This window comes from Gossypium arboreum, chromosome 13, assembly GCF_025698485.1.
Source record: "Gossypium arboreum isolate Shixiya-1 chromosome 13, ASM2569848v2, whole genome shotgun sequence".
Taxonomy (NCBI): domain Eukaryota; kingdom Viridiplantae; phylum Streptophyta; class Magnoliopsida; order Malvales; family Malvaceae; genus Gossypium; species Gossypium arboreum.
In genome coordinates this window covers 22,389,466-22,413,365 of record NC_069082.1, presented here as the reverse complement: position 1 = coordinate 22,413,365, position 23,900 = coordinate 22,389,466, and the positions used below count along the sequence as shown (strand labels likewise).

Sequence of the window (23,900 nt, the reverse complement as noted above, 5' to 3'; positions counted from 1 at the left end):
AAATACGGGATGAAATTAATGATAAAGATACCTTCTATGACATCTAACACATCCCTTTCCTCACGACCCTTAACAACTGGAACAACGGAAATGTGCAAGTGTACACAATGGCAACAAGTAATAAAGTGACAAGTAAATGTCGAGTTATCGTACCCACAGGGACTGTGAAAAGGATTATTTATGAATGCAATTTAAAACACTTTGGTGATGAAAAATATTTTGTTTAAAGAGGGTGATTAAAAACTTAAGAAAATTAAAATAAATAAAAATGAAGTAAAAGAAAGTTCTAATGCACGATTTCAAAATAAGATTTAATCAAAATGATATATTTGTTTTGGATTAATTACACTTTTCATCTTAGAATTATTAAACTTATGTTTATATTGTTACGAATAAAATCACAGCAACCCGGTAATTTGCTAACTTATGAACATATTTATATACCAAAATGAATTCATCTCTTGACATATCCCTATGTCAATTCAACTGACTAAATATATTCTAGTAAGTAAACATGTTATTGCACATATATACTCATTAAACTGAACTAATCTCTTGCATATCCCTATGTCAATTCGAATGATTAATTAAATCTAACAAGCATATAAAAGACTATGTGAGGTAACAAGGTATCCCTACCTTGAAACAGTTTAATCACAATAATCTTGCAAGTTATGCAAGGCAATAATATTGCCAGATACATTGCTAATTTAACCTTTAGCTACGTTAGAAGAATAAACATGCACTGATCAAGTACTGTGTCAATTAATTACAATTTCAATCCATTTAAATAATTAATTCATTAGTTACCTCACAGTCATAACGCAAGAATAACTTAGGCATCATTTTACTTAATCAAGCATTTTACCGAGGCCTATAACAACATAAACACAATTTTAACAAATTAAAAAGACAAAATGCAATCAACCCAACACGAATTAAATTCAAGCTAAGCTGATTAAATTAACCATTCCAACAACATGAATACTCATAGATATGTTCATCATAACAACAACAAAAATTAAAGAGATAGGGAACAAGAATCAAATCTGGTGGTTTTATGAGGCTTGACTTGGTTGCTCGGTTCTTCCTTCTTGTTGTCCTCGCCGATCAAGGCTTCGATGAACACTCAATTGCTGCTCCAAAATGGTTGAAGAACACTCCTTTTCCAAGGGAATAAATTGGCGCAAGAGCAAGGGATTTGAAATGGAAAAATGAGAGAAAAAGAATGATAGAGGAGAGAAGTGTTGTGAAATGAATAAGGAATGAATGAGATGCTTTGAATGATTAGCCAAGGGGGGCTTTTATAGCTGAGTGTAGCAGCTGAAATTTGCTAAAAATAGCAGCCAAAGAGCCACCCCTTGGGTGGCCACCTATGTGGCAAAGTTGATGCTTTCAACTTTGCTAAAAATGGCATGGGGCAAATCCAAAAATCCACCAATTGTGGAGGGGTTTGAATGCAACTTTGACAAGACTTCAAGGGCTTCTTTGAAAGCTTAATTAATCAGATAATAAGCTGATTTGGGTCAGCATATGGCCGGTTTTGTGCTTGAAGTTGTAACACTCCGTACCCGAGACCGTTGCCGGAGTCGGACACGAGGGGTTTGCAGACTTAAATTACTCGCTTTCACAGTCCATTTTAAAAATTTCCAGGCAGTTGGCTAACTGCATCACTGTCACTTTAAAAATCATATCTTGAGTTCCAAAACTCGAAAATCAGTTTCGTAATTTTTCCCTGAAACTAGACTCATATTTCCATCTACATATTGTTTTCTAGAATTTTTGGTCAAGCCAATTAGTACAGTTTATTAGTTAAAGTCTCCCCTGTTACAGGGTGCAACTACACTGACCTTCATGCATTACGATTTGGATATCTCCCTGTACAGGGCTTCAATACTGATACCGTTTGTTTCTATAGAAACTACACTCAAAAAGGAATCTATACATATATGGCATGACTTCTAAATGTCTCTGGTTAATTTATAATGAATTTACAAAGTAAGATCAGGGGATCTAGAAACCGCTCTGGCCCTGTCTCACGAAAACTTTAACATCTCATAATATACTGTTCATATGAGCATTTCGTTACTTTCCTATGAAAATAGGTTCATCAAGGTTCGATTAAATAATTTATTCGCTATTTAATTCCATTCCTACTATTTTTAGAGATTTTTCACATCCACATCACTGCTGCTGCCAGCATCTATTTTTAAGGTAAACTTTACCTATTTCATGATCCTCCATGGATCAACTAGAGTTTGTCATACATATACCAAAAGTGATCATGAATAACCATTCCCATGGCTAACCATTGCCAACATTTCCATACCTCTCGACGGACAACATACAAAACGATTATAATGCTATGATCAAAGTATACTTAAGCCATTTTCGCATGGCTATCCAAATTTACACAAAACCGAAAGGTACATGACCTACAACAAAAGGGTAGTCCTATACATGCCATTTCAAAGTTCAACCAAAAATATACCAAAAGGAGCTTTGATAGTGTGGGCGACTTCGACTTCAAAAATCCCGAGTCCGATAGCTGACGAACCAAAATCTATAAAACAGAGAATCAAAGAAACGGAGTAAGCATTTAATGCTTAGTAAGTTTGAGCCATGAAATTAGACACAACCAAAATACAGCATTCATATGGCTAAACAGATAATCTCATATGCACAAATTGTCAATATCATACTTACTTCACATTACCGACCCTTATATTCATACACAAAAGATCAACGTAGCCAAGGCCGGAAGCTCATTAATTTACTGAGCGAATATTATTTAAACGGAATCATTACCCCAATGCATATACGAAACGTACCTCATCGTTGGGTTTTACGAGCGTATCAATCTAACTTATTACAGCAAGATCACTCGTTCTCAAACCAAGTACCTTCGGGGTTTAGCTGGATATAGCCACTAGCTCAAATGCCTTCGGGACTTAGCCCGGTTATGGTAACTTGCACAAATGCCTTCGGGACTTAGCCCGGTATAATAACTCGCACAAACGCCTTCGGGACTTAGCCCGGATATAGTAGCTCGTACGAATACCTTCGGGACTTAGCCCGGAATTAGCCACTAGCTCAAATGCTCTCGGGACTTAGCCCAGTTATCATCTGAACATTCATGCACATATCAATAAATCATGACACATCTAATTTCATTTTCATAATTAGAATTCAAACACAAGTCACGTATTAAGCATTCCCATTTCGGCTCACTAGCCACATACAAACAGCATGGTTTAGTTTGCTTTATAACACGATCTCTATGCACATACGGCTACCCGTCATACGTATAGACTAATTAACTCAACATATAATTCAAGTAAAAATCATCGTATCACTTTGATATTTGTTATGCTCATACATTATGACTTAATCAAATCATAAACTAAGTCTCATTGCTCAAAACTTACCTCGGATGTTGTCGAACGATTTCGATGGCTATTCGACCACTTTTTCCTTCCCTTTATCGGATTTAGTTCCCCTTTGCTCTTGAGCTTAATTTAACAAATAAATTGATTTAATCATTTGAGCATCAAAAGAGGAACTCAAGGTACTTAGCCCATATATATACATTAGACACTAAAGTCACATACATATGAAACCATGAATCAACTCAACACATTAGCCAATATTCACCTTAGCGAATTTTCTAAGTCAAGATAAAGCCATCAATATGTTTACCTATGGCCGAACATACACATCAACCTACGTACTCATTCATGTGGTCGATTATATTCGGTCATGCATACACACATAAAATCAATTTGGATACTCTATCAATCCAACATACATTCGGCAATAGTCCATAATTCTCTCTCTACCACTCATTTCACACTTAACAAAGCTTCCATTCGAACTCATTAGTGAGTATCAATTAACCTAAGCTATCTTTTAAACCTTTATTATCACTTCATGCCAAACCAAAGACCACATTCGCACTTTCATCCACCATTCTACCAAGCATGCAATATTCAACCACAACCAACTCACATTCGCCCTAGTTCATAACAAGGTAGCGAATTCTTTTATGGTTCAAACACTCATCCATCATCATCATTCACCTAACTTTAATATGAAACAACAAAACTCACCATTATTAACTACCATAGTCAAAAACCTTACTCAATCTAAAATCAAAATTTCGTCATGGTTTACAAAAATCACTTGATATCTCACTCAATATCAACTAAAATTTCAAGAGCTAGTACAAACTTCCTTACCTTGATAGTGACCTAAGATGACCGATTGCTTCACTCCTTCTTCTTCCTTTCAATTCGCCAAGAAGAACCAAAGAACACAACTTGTTTTTCTTTCTTCCTTAGAACATTCGGCCAAGAGAAATGAGAAAAGATGGACACTTTTTTTTGTTTTCTTTCTTACATTCACGGCAATGGGGAGGGGGAGAAACAATCTCACCATTCTTTTCCTTTTTCTATTTCTTTATTACCCATACTCATTATTTTATTGTTCCTAACATACATCACTACATAACATGTTTGTGACATGTTTCCACTCATAGCATGGCGGCCATTAGCTCAAATATTGGGCAATTTGACATGCAAACCCACCATTTCTATAACATGCATTATTAGGCCACTTTACATTTGCTTAGCACATTTCTAAATTTTCTCACATAAGTCCTATGTACTCCATTCACATGCAATTAACTAAATCGAAGCTTAAAATTGTCGCACATTCATATTCACATATTTTAGACAATAAATATCACATTCAAATAATTTGGTGACTCGGTTTAGCGGTCCCAAACCACTTTCCGACTAGGGTCACTTTAGAGGCATCACAGTAGTAGTGCCTCAGAGCCATTTTTCGCCCTTTATGCAATTACATTTAAAATAACCAAAATTACTCAAAATTAATTATAAAATTAACTAAAATTCATCATGTTCATATTTTAAGTATAATTTAATTATTTTATAAAATTAATTATTTTCGACAAGAATTTAATCAAACAATATGATTTTAAGCTAAAAGGGTATGTAAAAATGCGTAAATTTTCGTGTTTCCACACCCCCAAACTTGATTCATTGCTCGTCTTGAGTAACGCACAAATTTTGAAAAGAATTTCTCAGAAACACCTTTGAAAAACTCCTTCAAAACAACATTTTTCCCAAAATTATGAATTTAATATACTTATACTCAAAGATAAGAAATATGATAGTTATGCTACTTAAGTATACATATTATTCAAATTAATCTCAACAACTATTATGTTAGCATAAATTTGACTAAATGCTTCCTAATAAAGTCATGTTAAACCTTACCAATGTGATTTTATTCCCTTTATTCAAGATTAGGCTGCAATCATCAAGTTTAACTTATGTCTTCATATGTTGTACGTAGCAATTTCTCTCCACTAATGTAGCTAGCATTGAAACTTTTGAATCAATAGGTCTTTAACAAGGTTGTAACGTGGCTAGGCTTAAGGGTAGGTAAAAGATAGATAACTTTAGGCTTTTAAACCCTAGACTTAGCTTGTATCGAACCTTCGAAATAATCACCTTCAATACACCAACTTTCCTTGCTTTCATATGCTCTTTTGTATATTCTCTTTTAGGTACATATGCTTTTTTTTTTCAATCTACACGAGCATTTTCCTGAATGTACCACAATTTTAAGAGCATTTTATACTTCTTTTCAACTACCCCAAACTTATTTTCAATGAATACTTGGAATAGTACCGAGTCTAGTGTTTGGGACAATTTTGAGATAGTTAAGAGAGAAGTGATGGCTAAATTTGCAAGGTTCAAATAAAATTATGCCATAATAGTTGTTGAGATTAATTTGAACAATATGTATACTTAAGTAGCATAACTATCAAATTTCTTGTCTTTGAGTATAAGTATCAAAGTTGGGTTTCAAAGGATAAAAATTTCATCATGGTTGGCTTGAAAGGCTCAAACGGTCCAAACAAAAGTTGCCTAAATAATAATTTCCAACATTCCAAGCTTCCTAGGATTTCGCCTCAAGAAACTACTTAGTCAATTCTAAAGATTAAACTTTCATGCATGCCTAACTTTCGTAAGGAACTAAAATTTTATGGTGTCATTTGCATGCTTTATTAAAAATACATTTATATCATTATTAAGCTAACATAACAATTCATTGAAATAATAGAACTTTATTCATACTAAAGTTTAACATACTTAACAAAAGTTCAAATTATTGAACAAAATATATCCTAATCATAATTAACAGAAAAATTTATTCTGAGTGGAAATAATTCAAATTTTTGGTCCCCCCAACTTAAAATGAACAATGTTCTCATTGTTTAAAGTGAATAGATGCTATACACCAGGTAGAATTCCAAAAAAGAGGAGGTGAGTCAATTTGACTGCTTAAGTACCAAGCTCTTTTCTAAATCCAATCCTAGACGTGTATATACCCATTGCCACACTTTATACTTCGTGACTTTCTCAAATTTTATTAGTGATTTTCCTCTCTTAATTTAAAATAAAAAAATTCCTAATTAACTTAATCCTAAAATGACCTAAGAACAGAAATAAAATAAAGTCAAGATTCCCCTTTTACTTATTTGCAGGCCCTTCTGAATTTGACTCATCTTTTGCTTCATCACTATCGCCTTTACATGAATTGCATCGTTCCTTCTTCGATAATGGACTTCATGGTTCAAATATAAAATCTGGAAATTCAGGCACAAAAATAAATAAGTCATTGTAAATTTTCTTAAGAGCACTTCTCATCGAGTCATTCCTTATTTTTGAGTATCTCTAGTAAGCTTGTTGCTGCCATTGCATATGCTGCATTATGTCCATCAACTTTTACAATTCATCTCGAAGATTTGGGCTAGGCGGTTATGCTCTAAATATTGAAGTTTCATCATCGAGCTCAATTTCTAGTTCTATTGGTTCCACCTTATCAGGGACTTCAGCCAATTGTATTGACTCAATCTTTGTGGGATCTTCTTCCTCTTCATTGGGATCCTCACTTTCTTCAACTCGTTACTGTAGAACAAAATCTCCAGCTACTCGGTAGAGGTCCCAATCTGTGATTGTGCCTTAGCTATACCCTGTCTTATTTACGTTTGCAAGAATCTCATCTTTTAAGCACAAAGTTGTTATTGTAAAAGGGAAGTAAGTGGGGCTAGAATGTCTACTGGCACAATTCCTCATCTCTCGTAAGATGATTTTTCCCACATTAATGGTCTTTCCAGTTAAAATCAAATATAATAAGACCATTCGCTCTAACGAGATTGTAGTCCCATGCGAACTATGCATAAGGTTGAAACGGATGAAATAGAACCATACCTTTGTAAGTGGTGTCAAAGATTCTCTTCGACAAGTGTGGATTCCTTGCTTTGACACACCCACTTATAACCTAGAACTGTAAGTTCCTCAAGAATTTCTTGCAAATTTTCAGGCTCAATGTTGCTCATCAAAGAAAAATATTCATCGTTTTCAAAATCAGGTAATTCAGAGAACTCATTAATAGCAGTTGAACTTATTGGTACCTTGATTCTACGGACTAGAACTTCTGTTAAATCACTTAAGGTTAAATTCGCATAGAATTCATGAACTATTTCCTCATCCACCCTAGGCCTCTTTTTACAAAACAATTCCCAATTAAGGGTTTTAGCAACTTGACGAATACGTGCCATAAAGTCTTTGTAGTTGCTCTCTTTCAAAGTGAAGCCTTTCTCTAGATGCATCTATTGATTTTTGAATATACTCTCATATCTTGCTTTAGCTTCTTCACAATGGAATTTGTTTTGTGTTTCATCAATTTGGGCACAAGCACGAGTTCTCTTGCGAGGCATGATAACCTGAACAAAAGATAGGAAAATTTAGTTTCTCAAAAATTTAATTCACAAATTTTATTAATAATTCAGTAAACTAAAAAATTAAATAATTGAATAAAATTAAAATTTACGAGAAAACAAATTGTCTTACCACCTTTTTTATAAAACTCAGAACTCCTAAAAATAATTAATAAACAAAATAGGTCAATTTAAGGTGGGTTAGAAGATTTTGGCTAAGGGGCTTGGCGTAGGTGTGTGCTGCACAAGTGCCGGATAGCAAGCAGACTTGTCGAGTAGGAGCAAGAAGCGGCACAGCTTGGTGCAATGAGCTACATGGGTAGCAGGCCGCAAAGTTGAGTGGGCAACAGCTTAGACGCGCGCACACTGGAGCTGGAACAGATGCAGCGCCAAGGTCCAGGCATGGTGAGTGCTGGAGCTGGACGTGCGTAGGTGCTGGAGCAGGACGAGGCGTGCAATGTAGCACACGATTGGCGTAGGTGTGCTCGACGTGTGCGATGGAGCTGGGCTGTTGGGTGCTTACTGGCTGAATAGCTGCTGGGTGCTTGCGACACTTTAAGGGTTTTGGTGTTTGGGATTTTTAGTGATGAATGAATGGAAAAAGTAGTATTTATAATGAAAGGAATAAGACTTAAAGTAGAATTCTTAGAGAAATTTAATAATTAAAAACTCTAAGTTCTAATTTTAATCCAAGTTAACAATAATTAATAATTAAATATATGCATATTAAATTATTAATGCTATTAATTTATTTAAACAAAAATGAGATATGATTAAAACTAATCCTAATTCTATGCTAAATTGATAAAATTAGTATATAATATAATAGATATAATTATATATTAAGATTATCATTCTTATTATTATTATTATTAAAAACTTATCAAATATGATGAAATTAACACTAATCCTAACTCTATTTAAAGTCGATAATAATTAATATATATTATAATGGATATAATTATATAATAATTATCATATTTTTTGAATTAAAACATTTATTCTAGAAGCCTTTTGAAAATATTTACAAAAAGAGTATCTATTTTTATTATTTATGAAAAGAGCAACCAAAATTTGAAAATAATTCAATTAAGTCCCTAGACTTAATGAAAATTTGAAATTGAGTTGCAATTTAAAATTTAGGTCAACATTGACCTCTTTATTTGAAAAACCTAAAATTTGTTTTTCTATTTAGGGAATAATTTCTCAGAAAATTATGTTAAAATCAATTTGCAGGAAAAATTGGAGGGGTCATAAGCGGTCCCACTTAAGTTCCAATCTCCTAGACAGAATTGATTTAAACATACTAATCTCGAAAATATACCCTAAATCATTTATTAAAAAGGAAAATAAGAAAATTTAAACATCTGATAGAATGAACAAAATTTGATTCCGTTCAGTCTTATCTCCCCAATAATGTTTCAGATGCTGAGCATTAACTTGAAAATTACCTCCCTTACCTTGTAGTTCAACAACTTCGTATGGATAGACGCGATGAATCGTAAATGGACCGGATCAACGTGATTTTAGTTTACCTAGAAAAAACTTTAATCTGGAATTAAATAACAAGACTTGCTGACCTACTTCAAACTCTCGAACTCGAATGTGCTTTTCGTGCCATTTATTAAGTCTCTCCTTGAGTAGTTTGGCATTTTCGTACGAGAACGTTTGAAATTCCTCTAGCTCATTAAGTTGAAGCATCCGTTTCTCTTTAGCAAGCTTAAGATCCAAGTTGAGTTGTCGAATGGGCCCAGTAAGCTTTGTGTTCTAACTCCAAGGGCAGATGACAAGCTTTCCCAAAGACCAACCTGTAGGGTGACATCCCTAAAGGTGTCTTGTATGCTGTCCTATAAGCCCATAAAGCATCATCCAGTCTTTTAGACCAATCTCATTGGTTCGAGCAAACTACCTTCTCAAGTATGTCTTTGATCTCCTTATTTGCCAGTTCAGCTTGCCCATTCGTCTGTGGATGGTAAGCTGTAGTGATAAACTGTAAATTATACATATTTTTATCCCATGCTTAAGCCCATTTATGAATGGTTTCCCCTTAAATTTGGTGAATTCGATGCTCCTAATCCTTTAATTTCATGTTTTATACTTAGCAGAGCATAAAAGAGTAAAAAGAGCGAGAAACGGGCCGAAAATGGAGAAAATGGGCCCACATGGGAAATGAACACAGCTTTGACTTCCTCACACGGACGTGTCACACAGCTGTGTCCATTTGGCAGAATTGAAGCATGACTTACATGGGTAGACCACACGCCCGTGGCTATTCAACAGCCTCGACCACGGGCTGGAGTAATCACACACGGCCGTGTCCCTCCTGAGCCCAAGCTAATTTTGAGGGGTCTTAGGCATTTCGAAGCCTATTTAAACACCTGAAGAGGCACTTAGAAGGGGGACGTTGAGTAGGAAGCAAGGAATCACTCAAGGAAAGCCAACTGATCCATCTCAGAAGCTGGATTCATCATTAAGACTGAAGATCTCCCTTCAAGTTCCTTCAGGAGTTTTGGGTTTCTTATGTTTTGTTATCTTTATGCTTTTGAGATGTTTTCTTTCATAAGTATGAACTAAACCCCCTAAATACCTAAGGGGAATGAAACCTAAGATGGATCTTGTTATTATTATTTGAATTGTATGATAAATATTTGACTTATTCTTAATTATGTGTTCTTAATTCTTGTTTTGATATTCCAGGATATTGATTCAAGTTAAGCTCTTATTCAGAGGAGGAATAGACCCTGTCTAAGAGTAAATTTGTCATAATTAAGCGGAGTTGATTGCGCGCCTAGAGATAGGGTGACAAGATTTTTCCGGATTAGGGTGAAACCTAAAAGGGAATCCATAGATCGAGTTAATGCAATTCTAGGTTGTTAATTAGAAAGAGATTTCAATTATTCAACCTAGGTTTAGACGTTATTAGTCTCGAGAGAGATAATAATATAACTTAGGGATTTCTACAGATCGAGTCAAATGAATAAATCGTCTGATTCAAAGTCAAATAACAAGTGAAGTCTAGGTGGATTTTTCCTTAGGTATTGTCTTAATCAATCGAATTTTCCTAAAAGTATTTTCCCAAGTTTTCTTTTTATGCATACTTAGTTAGTAATTAGTTTAGATAACCAAACCTCTTAATTTTTAGGCTAGGTAATAAAAATGAAGTAAATACTAGTACTTGTAGTTCCTTTGGGTTCGACAATCCAGTCTTGCTAAACTATACTATTGTTTGATAGGTACACTTGCCTTAATCGTGATAATAAGTTAGTCTCAAGAATGACTCATTTATAAATCTTTAAAACCTGTTACGAATATCACGCAATCATGTAACGACCTTGTGTTTCACTCCATGTTTATCTAACAAACATTTCAACCACTTGCTCACAAAATGGGACCCTTCATCGCTAATAATAGCTCTTGGGGTTCCAAACCTTGTGAATACGTGTTTCTGCAAAAACTTTATTACAACCCTAGCATCGTTTGTTGGATAAGCTTCAACCTCGACCTATTTAGACACGTAGTCTACAGCTACCAAGATGTACTTGTGACCAAAAGACGGAGGGAAAGGACTGAGGAAGTCAATGCCCCAAACATCGAATAATTCTACCTCAATGATGTTTTTTTAAGGCATCTCATTTCTACTGGTGACATTTCCGACCCTTTGACATCGATCACAACTTTTTACATAAGTGTATGCGTCCTTGAATAGTGATGGCCAAAAGAATTCGGCTTGCAATACTTTGGCCATAGTACGAGTACCTCCGAAGTGTCCCCTACTTGGAGCTGAGTGACAATGGTATAGAATCTTTTGTACTGTATCTTCTGCCACACATCTCCTGATAATTTGATCAGCACACTTCTTGAACAGGTATGGTTCTTTACAGAAATAGTACTTTACATCGTGAAGAAACTTTTTCCTTTGATGATATGTCTTATCAATTAGAATCAAACCACAAGCTAAATAGTTCATAATATCAGCAAACCAAGGGGTATTATGGACATGATTTACCTTTAGTATGTGTTCATCCGGAAATGTTTCTTGAATTGGTATAAGAAGAAAGTGCCCTTCTTGCGGCTCCAATCTAGACAAGTGATCTGCTACTTGAGTTTCCACTCCCTTTCAATTTTGAATTTCTAGATCGAACTCTTGAAGTAGACGTACCTATTGGATCAACCTCGGCTTAGCATCTTTCCTAGAGAGTAAGTACTTAATTGTCGAGTGGTCCGTATAGATAGTCACTTTGGTACCTACAAGATAAGATTAAAACTTGTCAAAAGCAAATACAACAGCAAGTAACTCTTTTTCTATTATCGTATAATTCAGTTGGGCTCTTGTCAGAGTTCGACTTGCATAGTAAATAGGATGAAAAAATTTGTTCCTTCGCAGGCCCATAACGGCTCCTATCGTGAAGTCACTCGCGTCACATATCAGTTCGAATGGCAGGTCCTAGTCTAGTGTGACTATTATGGGTGTCGTAACTAATCGACTCTTCAAATATTTGAAAGCCTTTAAGCATTCCTCATCAAACTCGAACATCGAGTCCTTCTCCAATAATTTGAATAAAGGTTTAGCAATTTTGAAGAAGTCCTTGATGAATCTTTGATAGAAACCGGCGTGGCCCAAAAAGCTTCTAACACCTTTTACAGATGTTGGTGGTGGGAGTTTCTCAATAACATCTACGTTTGCTTTATCTACTTCGATTCCATGTCTCATTATCCGATGCCCTAGAATAATCCCTTCTCGTACCATGAAATGGCACTTTTCCCAGTTGAGTACTAGGTTTGTTTCTTCACATCGCCTTAGTACCTTAGCTAGGAAATCATCATACGTATCTCTAAATACTGAAAAATCATCCATAAAAACTTCCAAATAATTCTCATCCATGTCAGTAAAAATAGACATCATACATCTTTGAAATGTAGCAGGTGCATTACATAGCGTCTAAATGCAATTGTACCGTACGGGCAGGTGAATGTTGTCTTGTGTTGATCTTTCGGTGCTACTGTAATCTGGTTATACCCTAAGTATCCATCAAGAATATAGTAGTAGTCTCGTCCCGTGAGTCTATCTAGTATCTAGTCCAAAAATAGCAAAGGAAAGTGATCTTTCATAGTCGCCTTGTTCAGCTTCCGGTAATCGATGCAAATTCTCCATCCTGTAATGGTTCTAGTCGGTATCAACTTGTTATTCTCATTTTCAATGACCGTGATACCTCTTTTCTTTAGTACGCACTGACCGTGATACCGCGAATATCGGCTATGGTCCGTTCGATCGCCCTCTTGAATTGTTTCAACACCAAGATGAGTTTCTCTTCTTGCTCAGTAGTTATTCTACTGAAACAGTCACAGGTAGAGTAGAACAGCTACCTAAATAAACATATTTTAGGTGTGAAGGTAGTACCTTGAGTTCTAATTTAAGTGGCTCCTCAATTGACACTTTTGGTTGGGCATAATCCCTTTCCTCTAACTCCAAAGATTCAAAGCGGGACTGCAGAATAAATCCCCTTTGATTATCTTCTAACAAAACTAAGCACTCATCTACCTCTTCATCATTCGGAGGACCTGATGTCAAAATTTGTTCCAACGGATCCTCTACATAGTTGAGCTCCTTCTCAACTATTAAATATTCTAAATCGAATACTGTATCAATCATCAATTGTGTCAAGAAATCGCATAAACTTAAAAACGTTAAATGTTACCTGATCATCCTGACTAGCATAGTAAGTTCACCCTTCTGCACATCAATAAGGGTTCTTCCGGTTGCTAAGAATGGTCTTCCTAAGATAATTGGCACTTCTTTGTCTACTTCAAAGTCTAGGATAACAAAATCAGCAGGGAAGATAAATTTATCTACATGTACCAATACGTCCTCAATTTTTCCTTCTGGATCTGCTAAGGATCGATCTGCTAATTGAAGTGTAACTGTAGTAGGTCTAACTTCACCTATCCCCACTTTCTAAATATTGACATAGGCATCAAGTTGATACTCGCACCCAAGTCACATAGTGCCTTACCACAATATGTTGCTCCAATGTTGCAAGGTATGGTAAAATATCCAGGATCCTTCAATTTTTAGGGGTAGTTTGTCGTGAAGATATGCACTGCATTCCTTCATTAGAGCTACCGTCTCAAATTCTCCGAGTCTTCATTTTTTGTACAGGATATCCTTCATAAATTTGACGTAGTTCGGCATTTGCTCAAGTGCTTCAACCAATAGAATGTTAATATGAAGTTGCTTAAGTACGTCTAGAAACTTCTTGAATTGAATCTCCTGCTTCTGATTTTGAAGTCTTTGAGGGTAGGGTGGTGGTGGTGTCTTTACTGGAGCTAGTTGATTCGTCTTTTGTGGCAATTCTGCATCTGACGGGGTTATTAGTTGGTTCTTAAATTACTTTGCCAGGTTTGGCATATTCTGGTTCTTGTGACACTGGAATTTCAACGCTCGGTTGAACTTCCTCTGATTCTTGAGCATCAACTTGACTCTTTTCAGCTTCAATGGTCTTGGGCTGTACTGTCTTTCCACTCCTCAATGTTAATCTTTGCAATGCTCCTTCCCCAGATTCCTCGGATTTTCTGTATCACTAGGTAAAGCACCTTGTGGTCGGTTCTTGAGTTCAGTTGCCAGCTAGCCCATTTGGTTTTCTAGGTTTTTCAATGTAACTTCTTGGCTTTGGATTAAGGTGCCATTCTTGGCCATGTATGCCTTCAACAGATTTTCTAAGCTATTGGATGGTTCAGCTTGGGTTGGTTTCTGAACTTGTTGGGGAAAGCTTGGTGGCTGGGTCGATCTAGGTTGGGCATAAGTATTACTGGTTCCAGCTCCTTGGTTACTCCATGAAAAATTTAGGTCATTTCGCCACAATGGGTTATAAAAATTGGATTTCAGTCCTCCCCTTCCTCGGTTTTGGTTCTGGTTACCTATGTAGTACATGGATTCTGGGTTTGATGGACATTCTTCAAACAAATGTCCTTCCCCAAAATAAACATAGGCTATATTTTCAAATTGATTTGGTGGCTGTGCTGCAAAACTGTTGGTTCCATTAGTAGTAAGATTTTTAAGCATTGAGGATATTGATGATACCTAAGATGCGAGTGAAGTAAGAGCGTCTACTTCATGTATTCCAACAACTCGTCTTCTTGACGCTGCTCGGTTGGTTGGCCATTGGTAATTGTTGCTATCAATCCTCTTGGTAATTTTATAAGCCTCATTATAAGACTTAGAAAGGAGAGCACCATTAGCAGAAGCATCCACTACCATCCTCATGTTAGCATTGAGACCATTATAAAATGTCTCAAGTTGGATGCAATGTGGGATTCCATGATGAGGGCACTTTCATAATAACTCTTTGTACCTTTCCCATGCCTCATACAAGGACTCATCATCCATTTGTTGGGAGGCAGTGATCTCGTTCCTCAACTTAGCATTCTTGCTAGGCGGGAAATACTTCATAAGGAATCTTTCTGCTAACTCTTGCCATGTGGAAACTGAGTTCGGTGGCAATGAGTTCAACCAGGTTTGAGCTCTGTCCCTCAGTGAATATGGGAACAGCTTCAATCGTAATGCATTATTGGGTACTCTGGCTAACTTGAAAGAATCGCTCACCTCCATAAATAGTCTTAAGTGTAGGTGAGGATCTTCGGTAGGCATTCCACTGAATTGGCCTACTGTTTGAAGCATCTGGAACATGACTGGCTTTAGCTCGAACAATTATGCCTCAATTTCGGGTCACCTAATACCTGGATTAAGATCATTAAATACTGGCACGGCATACTATCGTAAAGCTTTATCCCTATCATCAGCAATAAGGATAGGATTTTAAGCAGGGTTTGCTCTATTTCCTTAGATTGGATTTTCAAAGTTCATCTCTTCAGTCCTCCTCTGATTTGCTTGTCTTCTTCGTTGTCAAAAAGTTCTTTCTATCTCAAGGTCTACAGGGAGTAGGTCAATAATTCGGTTAATACTCATAAACACCTAAAATAATCACAGAAAAATTAATTAAATTAAAAATTAAACAGGAAAAATAAACCAAAATGTAAAACTAAAAAATTCACAAATTATCTTTTTAAAACAGTCCCCGGCAACAGCGCCAAAAACTTGGAACGACGAAAATGTGCAAGTGTACACAATCGCAACAAGTAATAAAGTGACAAGAAAATGTCGAGTTATCGTACCCATAGGAATTGTGAAGAGGATTATTTATGAATGCAATTTAAAACACTTTGGTGAAGAAAAATATTTTGTTTAAAGAGAGTGATTAAAAACTTAAGAAAATTAAAATAAATAAAAAATGAAGTAAAAGAAAGTTCTAATGCATGATTTCAAAATAAGCTTTACTCAAGATGATATAATTGTGTTGGATTAATTACACTTCTCATCTTAGAATTATTAAACTTATGTTTATATTGTTACGAATAAAATCACGACAACCCGGTAATCTGCTAACTTATGAACATACTTACATAAAAAATTCCATTCATCTCTTGACATATCCCTATGTCAATTCAACCGACTAAACAGATTCCAGTAAGTAAACATGTTATTGCACATACATACTCATTAAACTGAACTAATCTCTTGCATATCCCTATGTCAATTTAAATGATTAATTAAATCTAACAAGCATATAAAAGACTATGTGATGTAACGAGGTATCCCTACCTTGAAATAGTTTAATGACAATAATCTTGCAAGTTATGCAAGGCAATAATATTGCCAGATACATTTCTATTTTAACCTTCAGCTACCTTAGAAGAATAAACATGCACTGATCAAGTACTGTGTCAACTAATTACAATTTCAATCCGTTTAAATAATTAATTCATTAGTTACCTCATAGTCGTAACTCAAGAATAACTTAGGTATCATTTTACTTAATCAAGCATTTTACTGAGGCCTATAACAACATAAACACAATTTTAATAATTTAAGAAGACGAAATGCAATCAACCAACACGAATTAAATTCAAACTAAGCTGAATAAATTAACCATTCCAACAACATGAATACTCATAGATATGTTCATCATAACAACAACAAAAATTAAAGAGATAGGGAACAAGAATAAAATCCATTGGTTTTCCGAGGCTTGACTTGGTTGCTCTGTTCTTCCTTTTTGTTGTCCTCACCGATCAAGGCTTTGATGAACACTCAATTGCTGCTCCAAAATGGTTGAATAACACCCCTTTTCCAAGGGAAGAATCGGCACAAGAGCAAGGGAATTGAAATGGAAAAATAAGAGAAAAAGAATGAGAGAGGAGAGAAGTGTTGGGAAATGAATGAGGAATGAATGAGATGCTTTGAATGATCAGCCTAGGGGGACTTTTATAGCTGTGGCAGCTGAAATTTGCTTAAAATAGCATCCAAAGAGCCACCCCTTGGCCAGCCACTTATGTGGAGGTAAAAATGACAAAAATCCAAAAATGGCTTGGGGCAAATCCAAAAATCCACCAATTGTGGAGGGGTTTGAATGAAAATTTGACAAGAATTCAAGGGCTTATTTGCAAGCTTAATTAATCAGCAAATAAGATGATTTGGGTCACCATATGGCTGATTTTGAGCTTTAAGCAGTGTCTACCGAGCCATTTTTCGCTTTTTGCGCAATTCTGTCGAAAATAACCAAAATTACTCAAAATTAATTATAAAATGAACTAAAATTCATCATGTTCATATTTTAAGTATAATTTAATTATTTTATAAAAATTAATTTTTTTTTTGACAAGAATTTAATTGAAACGGTATGATTTTAAGCTAAAAAGGGTATGTAAAAATGCATAAATTTTTGTGTTTCCAACGACATAAACTAGGGCAGATTGTCTAGCCTCAGTTCGATTCACACCGATAGCTACATTATTTACAGCCTGGTTCTGCCCACGACTTCTCGGAGGTAACTGGCCTGCTATCTGATTTTGGGTCTAGTTTTGGGCCAGAGTTTGCATCCACTCATTTCGTCAAGGGCATTCCCTTGCCATATGCTCCATCAACCTGCATTTTAAAAAAATTCCTCATTTCTTTAAACATTCATCTGAGTGATGCTTCCAACAATACTTACAAGAGTTTGGCTCATCCTTAGTGTCATTCAACACGACCATTTGCTGCGTCTTGTACCTCTTACCACAAACTACCACCGGCAATAAGCTTTCTCTCTAACACAGTGCCTTTTAGTTTCTGCTCCGAAGTACAATCTAAGTCCTCCAAGATCCCTTCTATCGACTCTATCCAATACTCAGCTAAGGTGGGAATCATATAAAAAATACCTTTGAACAATTTTGCCCTATTTGACTAGAGTCTCTCTACAATAGATTTGTGGCTCCCTGATCCAATTTGGGCTTTAGCAACCCTTTGCAGGACCCTCAACATTGCCTACTGTAAATTGAAAAATATAGAGAATTTTTCCTATGCAATTTATCATCTTTTTACTTAAATTCATTGTTAAACTAAGTAATTGTTTAATAAATTAATGAAATATGTGAAAATATGAAATTAGGACATGGAAATTATTAAAATGTGATTTTATGCTTTATTATATAGTTTTCATGTAAAAATGACTTATTTTATATTTATTTTAACATATTATATTTTTAAGACATAAAATGGGCCATGCATGATTAAATTAAATAAGAAAATATAAAATTATATTTAATAATTTATTTTAAAATATTTTAGTAATAATTTAGGTTTTAATTAATTAATTAATTTATTCTTTGGTCCTTTAATTTATTGATTTATTTTGGACAGGTCTGATAACTTTGTTGGATTACAAAAAATGCCCAAATTGAAGACCAAGTCAACCCAATTTCAGCTACAATGGCTATCCACATAAACCACTTTTTGGTTTAATTACACAAGGTCCTTGCAATGTTGAAGAAATTAGAGATTTGCTCGAAGATTTACATTTGACCGAGTTTCAGTCCTGGGTTGTTATGGCATTTAAATTACTTAAAAATCAAGAAAAATTCAACTCAAAATCCATTAATCATGGCCGGCGACTCATTGAAGAAGCTTTAAGAGATAAACCTCTCTATTTTTAGCAAACTACTCTATTCTCTTCACCAATAAATAAGACTTCATTTCACCATTCCTAATCATCCCCTCATCCCTCATCATTCTCTCTTTTCTCTCAATTATCTTTAGTATTTTCCATTCCCACGCCTAGCATCATCTCTTCATAGAGATTTTAGCAATTAAGCCTCTTAGAGAGCCCTTAGTCGGCCACCTTGGAGAGCCATTAGCAAAGGAGCAAAGCGAAGGAGTGAAGGAGCCTCGTCTGTCAGAGTCTTGGGTGACAGCCACTTTGATTTGGGTTTAATCTTTGTTTTCTTTGACTTAATCTGAAAATGTTTGCTATGTGTTCTTTGTTCTTGTTACAACAATGTTAGCTTAATTTTATTTAAGCTAGAATGATTGCTTTGATTAAATAATATTTATTTGATTCATGCTTATAATGTTTGTGCCTCAATTTATCATGTTTTCAATTAAAATCAGGTCTATGCTTCGTTCATACATGATTGAAATGCATCTGATTTAGTTAAGCGATCTTAGCCAGACGACAGCTGGTGGACACATAATTGAAATGTGCATGCTCAATTTAGATCCTAACCCGATTAAATTTCAAGTTGCATAACAACTCTAACCAAGCTTTGTTATCTGCATAGTTGTTAGATTTGTGTGATTAAACTGTTTCAAACCTAACACGCCCCTGTTACCTCACACAAATGCTAAGAAACCCTTAGTAAATAAGGATCAGTAAAATGCATATTTATTAAGTATAGGATTCTGAAAGGACCTAATGTGGTTTCCAAACTCATGAAAGATCGAGTTGCCATTGAATGTTTTTCTGAATGTATTTGTTCGTAATCCTTTACTTAGTAAATATGCATTTTACTGATCCTTATTTACTAAGGGTTTCTTAGCATTCGTGTGAGGTAACAGGGATGTATTAGATTTGAAACAATTTAATCACACAAATCTAAAAACTATGCAGATAATAGAGCTTGGTTAGAGTTGTTATACAACCTACAAATTAATCAGGTTAGGATCTAAATTGAGCATGCACATATAAATTATGTGTCCACTAGCCGTATTCTAGTTAGGATCGCTCAGCTAATTCAGTTGCATTTCAATAACATATGAACAAAATACAGACCTGATTTTAATTGAAAACATGATCGATTGAGGCTCAAACATTATAAGCATGAATCAAATAAGGATGATAAATGAGGGAATGAAGGGGTCTTATTTATAGGTGAAGAAAGGTGGGTAGTTTGCTAAAAATAGCTGGGTCTAGTCTCTTCACACTTCTTCCATGAGTGGCTGGCCACAATTACTGGAATTTGACCTAATTTTTGCATGATTTTTAAGCAATTTAAATGCCATAATAAACTCAGGACTAAGACTCAATCCAATGTAAATCTTCAGGCAAATCTCTAACTTCTTCAACAATGCAAGGACCTTGTGTAATTAAATAAAAAAGTGGTTTAAGTGGTCAGCCAAGTGTAGCTGAATTTGGGTTGACTTGGTCTTCAATTTGAATGGTTTTTGTAATCCAACAAAGCTATCAGACCTGTCCAAAATAAATCAATAAGTTAAAGGACCAATGAATAAAATTTATCCAATTTAAATAATTAATTACAACCTAAATTATTAATGAAATATTTAAAAGATTTATTAAATATAATTTTATGCATGAAAAATATAATATGTTCAAATAAATATAAAATAAGTCATTTTATGCATGAAAACTATATAATAAAGCATAAAATCACATTTTAATAATTTCTATGTCCTAATTTCATATTATTACATATTTCATTAATTTATTAAAAATTACTTAATTTTAACAACGAATTTAAGTAAAAAGGTGATAAATTACATAGGAAAAATCCTATATATTTTTCAGTTTACAATACTATCTACCTAGTTTATCCTTATGGAGCTATTGAATTATACAAAAATTACGGAGGTACATTTAAAGTTAATGGTCAACGTCTTAAACACTACTGGGATGGTGAAGTTGAGCGAGTTGAATCCTCATTCAAATTAACAGACCCTTGATTTTTCATGAACTCGTTTTGTAAATAAATAAATAATTAGAACTTGTTTTCTTAACTTATTACATTTAATTAATTATGTCTAAGGAAATTGGAACTTAAGTGGGACCACTGTGACCTCTCCAACCTTTCCTAGGAATTAATTTAATGTAATTTGTTACCAAGAAATTTTCTAATTAAGATTTAATATTTTTAAGTTTCATTTGTTTTATTTAAATTTTAAATTTTTATGTTAATAAAGGGGGTCAAATTTGGCCCAAGTACTCATCAGTTTTTTTTTCTTGAGTAAGTTTGTAAATACAGTCTGAGTTTGAGGCCCAAGACAGCAAAAAGGAGGGAAAATTTCATACTTTGCCACCACTTCCATTACTTGCCACCCAAGTAACCTTAATGTAGCTAAATTTTCGTTACATGTTTTCCTAATTCTTCCCTATATAAACTCCTCTTCATTCTACTATTTTTCATATCCCTCAAAGCAATTTGCTTAACCCTAAAAGTCCCTAAATCTCATTCTTGTGCCACTAGCCTCAAATCCCAAAAGAAACCCTAATTTCTCTTCCCTTTTTTGCTGAAATCGCCAATTGCAACCGTAAGAAAATTGCTGAAGCACCAACGATGCTGTCACACATTGTTGTTGTTACTGCCGCACACCAACGTTGCTGTCGCACGCTGTCGTTGCCACTGCACCATCCTTGTCGTCGCAAGATTTTCGTCATAGCAAGTCTTTACCCACCTTGCCAATTTATCTTTTCCCCCTCGTGTAGAAACTTTGCCAAATTCTCAAGAAAAGATACCATGTCTCGGAAAAGAAGTAGATTTTCAAAGACTACTCCTGAAAACCCGATTTTGATTGATGAAAAAGTAAATATTCAAGCATCAACCTATGATGTCAGAAAAATGTTTTAACTTGAAGAGTCATGATTTGATGGTTGTTCCTGCACCGATTAGAAAGAAAATCAATGCTCTCAAGTGGGAACGATTTTATGATGTTCGTTCACTTCCCGAAGATGAACTAGTTCAAGAATTCTATGCTAGTTTGACTATGCAAGATGCTACTAAGGTCATCGTTCAAAAGAAAAAGGTACCTCTTGCTTCTAAGTCCATCAATGATTTGTTTAACTTACTTAATGTTGAAGAAGATGAGTACTACCCTATGATGAACAATATCAATTGGAATTTTCTAGAACAAGTGCTTGATGTTGTGACAAATTCAAGATCCCAATGGATTATAAGAAAGTTTGGGAGCCATTCTTGCTGAAGAGGCAATATGTTCAACGGTGCATTACAAATCATGATCTTGAAAGGTTAGTAGAGAAGGTGCATGAGCTGAATTAAGGCGAGCAAGAAGAGCCAACTAAGCCAGATACCGATGAGTCAACAAATGAAACTGGAACTGAAGCTAATTCAGTTACAGACACTGACAAAGAATTTGATAAAGAACTGAACAGTCCTAAACCAGTTGAAGGATCTGTAAACCCTGAACCAAAGGTTGAGCCAAAAGAATAAACAATCAAGCTAAGTATTGAACCTGAATCTACAACTCCAATGCTGACTTCTACAAGTACTTCAAAGAAATCAGAGCTGTCAATTATGATGGATATGTGCAAGTTCATGCACAATCAACAACAAACTTACTGGAAATATGCAAAAATTAGAGATGAATCAACTCGAAATACTTTTAAGAATATCTGTAATACTTTTGTTCCTGAATTCCCAAATGCTATCCTTGAGACATGGACAAAAGATACTGACTATGCAAGCGAAGATGAAGCTGAAGAAGACAAAAGGAATGAGTTAGAAAAATAAAAAGGGGGATTTTTGTCTTGTTATTTATTTAATTATTTTTAGGTCTTTAGGAATTTATTTATTTCATAATTAGGATTTAATTTCTATAGAATAAAACATAACAAGCATGAATAAACTTAACACTTCTTTAGAAAGAAAAAGACTAAGTGATGAGGTAATGGGAATGAACATGTCTAGGATTGTGTTATTAGGAAAGACTTGGTATTTAAACAATCTTAATGACTCACCTCTCTTTCTTTACAACCCTACCTGGTGTTCAGTTTTCATTCATTACTCTGTTCTTGCAATGAGGACATTGCTTCTTTTTAAAGGGGGGTAAGGCAAATAAATTGCTCAAATTTTTAAAATTTTCAAATATGTTTCAATCATTTCTTTCATAAGTATGTTTTAATAAATGAATGTTTAGAGTCTTTTTTTTTTTTTTGTTAATGAGATAGTTTGTATGCAAGTATGAATGACGATTCTATCTCAGTGAACATATGTTATCATGAAGAATAGAATGCTTGTATAATCTTAGTCTTAGTAATGTTTGCCATGAAAATCTTAGCTTCTCTTGAGATTAGACATACATGAAGGTTTATATCTTTAGAATTGACTTAGTAACTTTCTTGAGGTGAAATCCTAGGATACATAAAAATTTAAAATGATATAGGCACTATTTCTTTGGATCGTTTGAGCCTTTTAAAGACAACCTTATGATATTAGACCCTTGAAACTATAATTTTGAGATTAAAGGCCTATTTATTGTAATGAATCTACATTATAAGCCACATTACCATCTTTTTAAGTTATCCTAATTTTGTGCACCCATCTTAACTAAAGTTGTCTTGGTAATCAACATTTAAGGAAATTTTCAAAAAGATGTATGTGCTCATGCTTAAAAAAATATAAAAAGATGAAGAAAGAGTGAAGAAAAGTTTGCTTGGTCTTTAAAACGAAAAATATATGGGCATGAGTTCAAAATAAGTTTGGGGGTGTTCCGAAGGTTCACTTAAAGAAAAAGGCTATATTTCGAGAAATCCAAGAAAAAGTTAAAGGTTAAGATTTTGAAACTGAAATGTATCATCTCTTTAAATCCCTACCTTTAATCGAGCCTCATTAAAACCTTATAAAGGACCTATTGATTTGATGATTATGACACCTACATTAGTGGAGAGGAAGTACTAAGTTCAACATATGAAGATCATAAATAAGCCTTATGATTGTTTGCTTGATTGATAAGAAATTATGTTGAATG

General features: G+C 34.6%; 1 non-coding gene across 1 annotated transcript; it reads left to right on the top strand.

Moving 5' to 3' along the window:
• The first annotated feature begins 15,123 nt into the window (after nt 1-15,123).
• On the top strand, nt 15,124-15,230 carry LOC128287350 (small nucleolar RNA R71). Its single transcript, XR_008278050.1, has one exon. It is a non-coding gene; the product is annotated as a small nucleolar RNA R71 (small nucleolar RNA).
• Nucleotides 15,231-23,900: the final 8,670 nt, after the last annotated feature.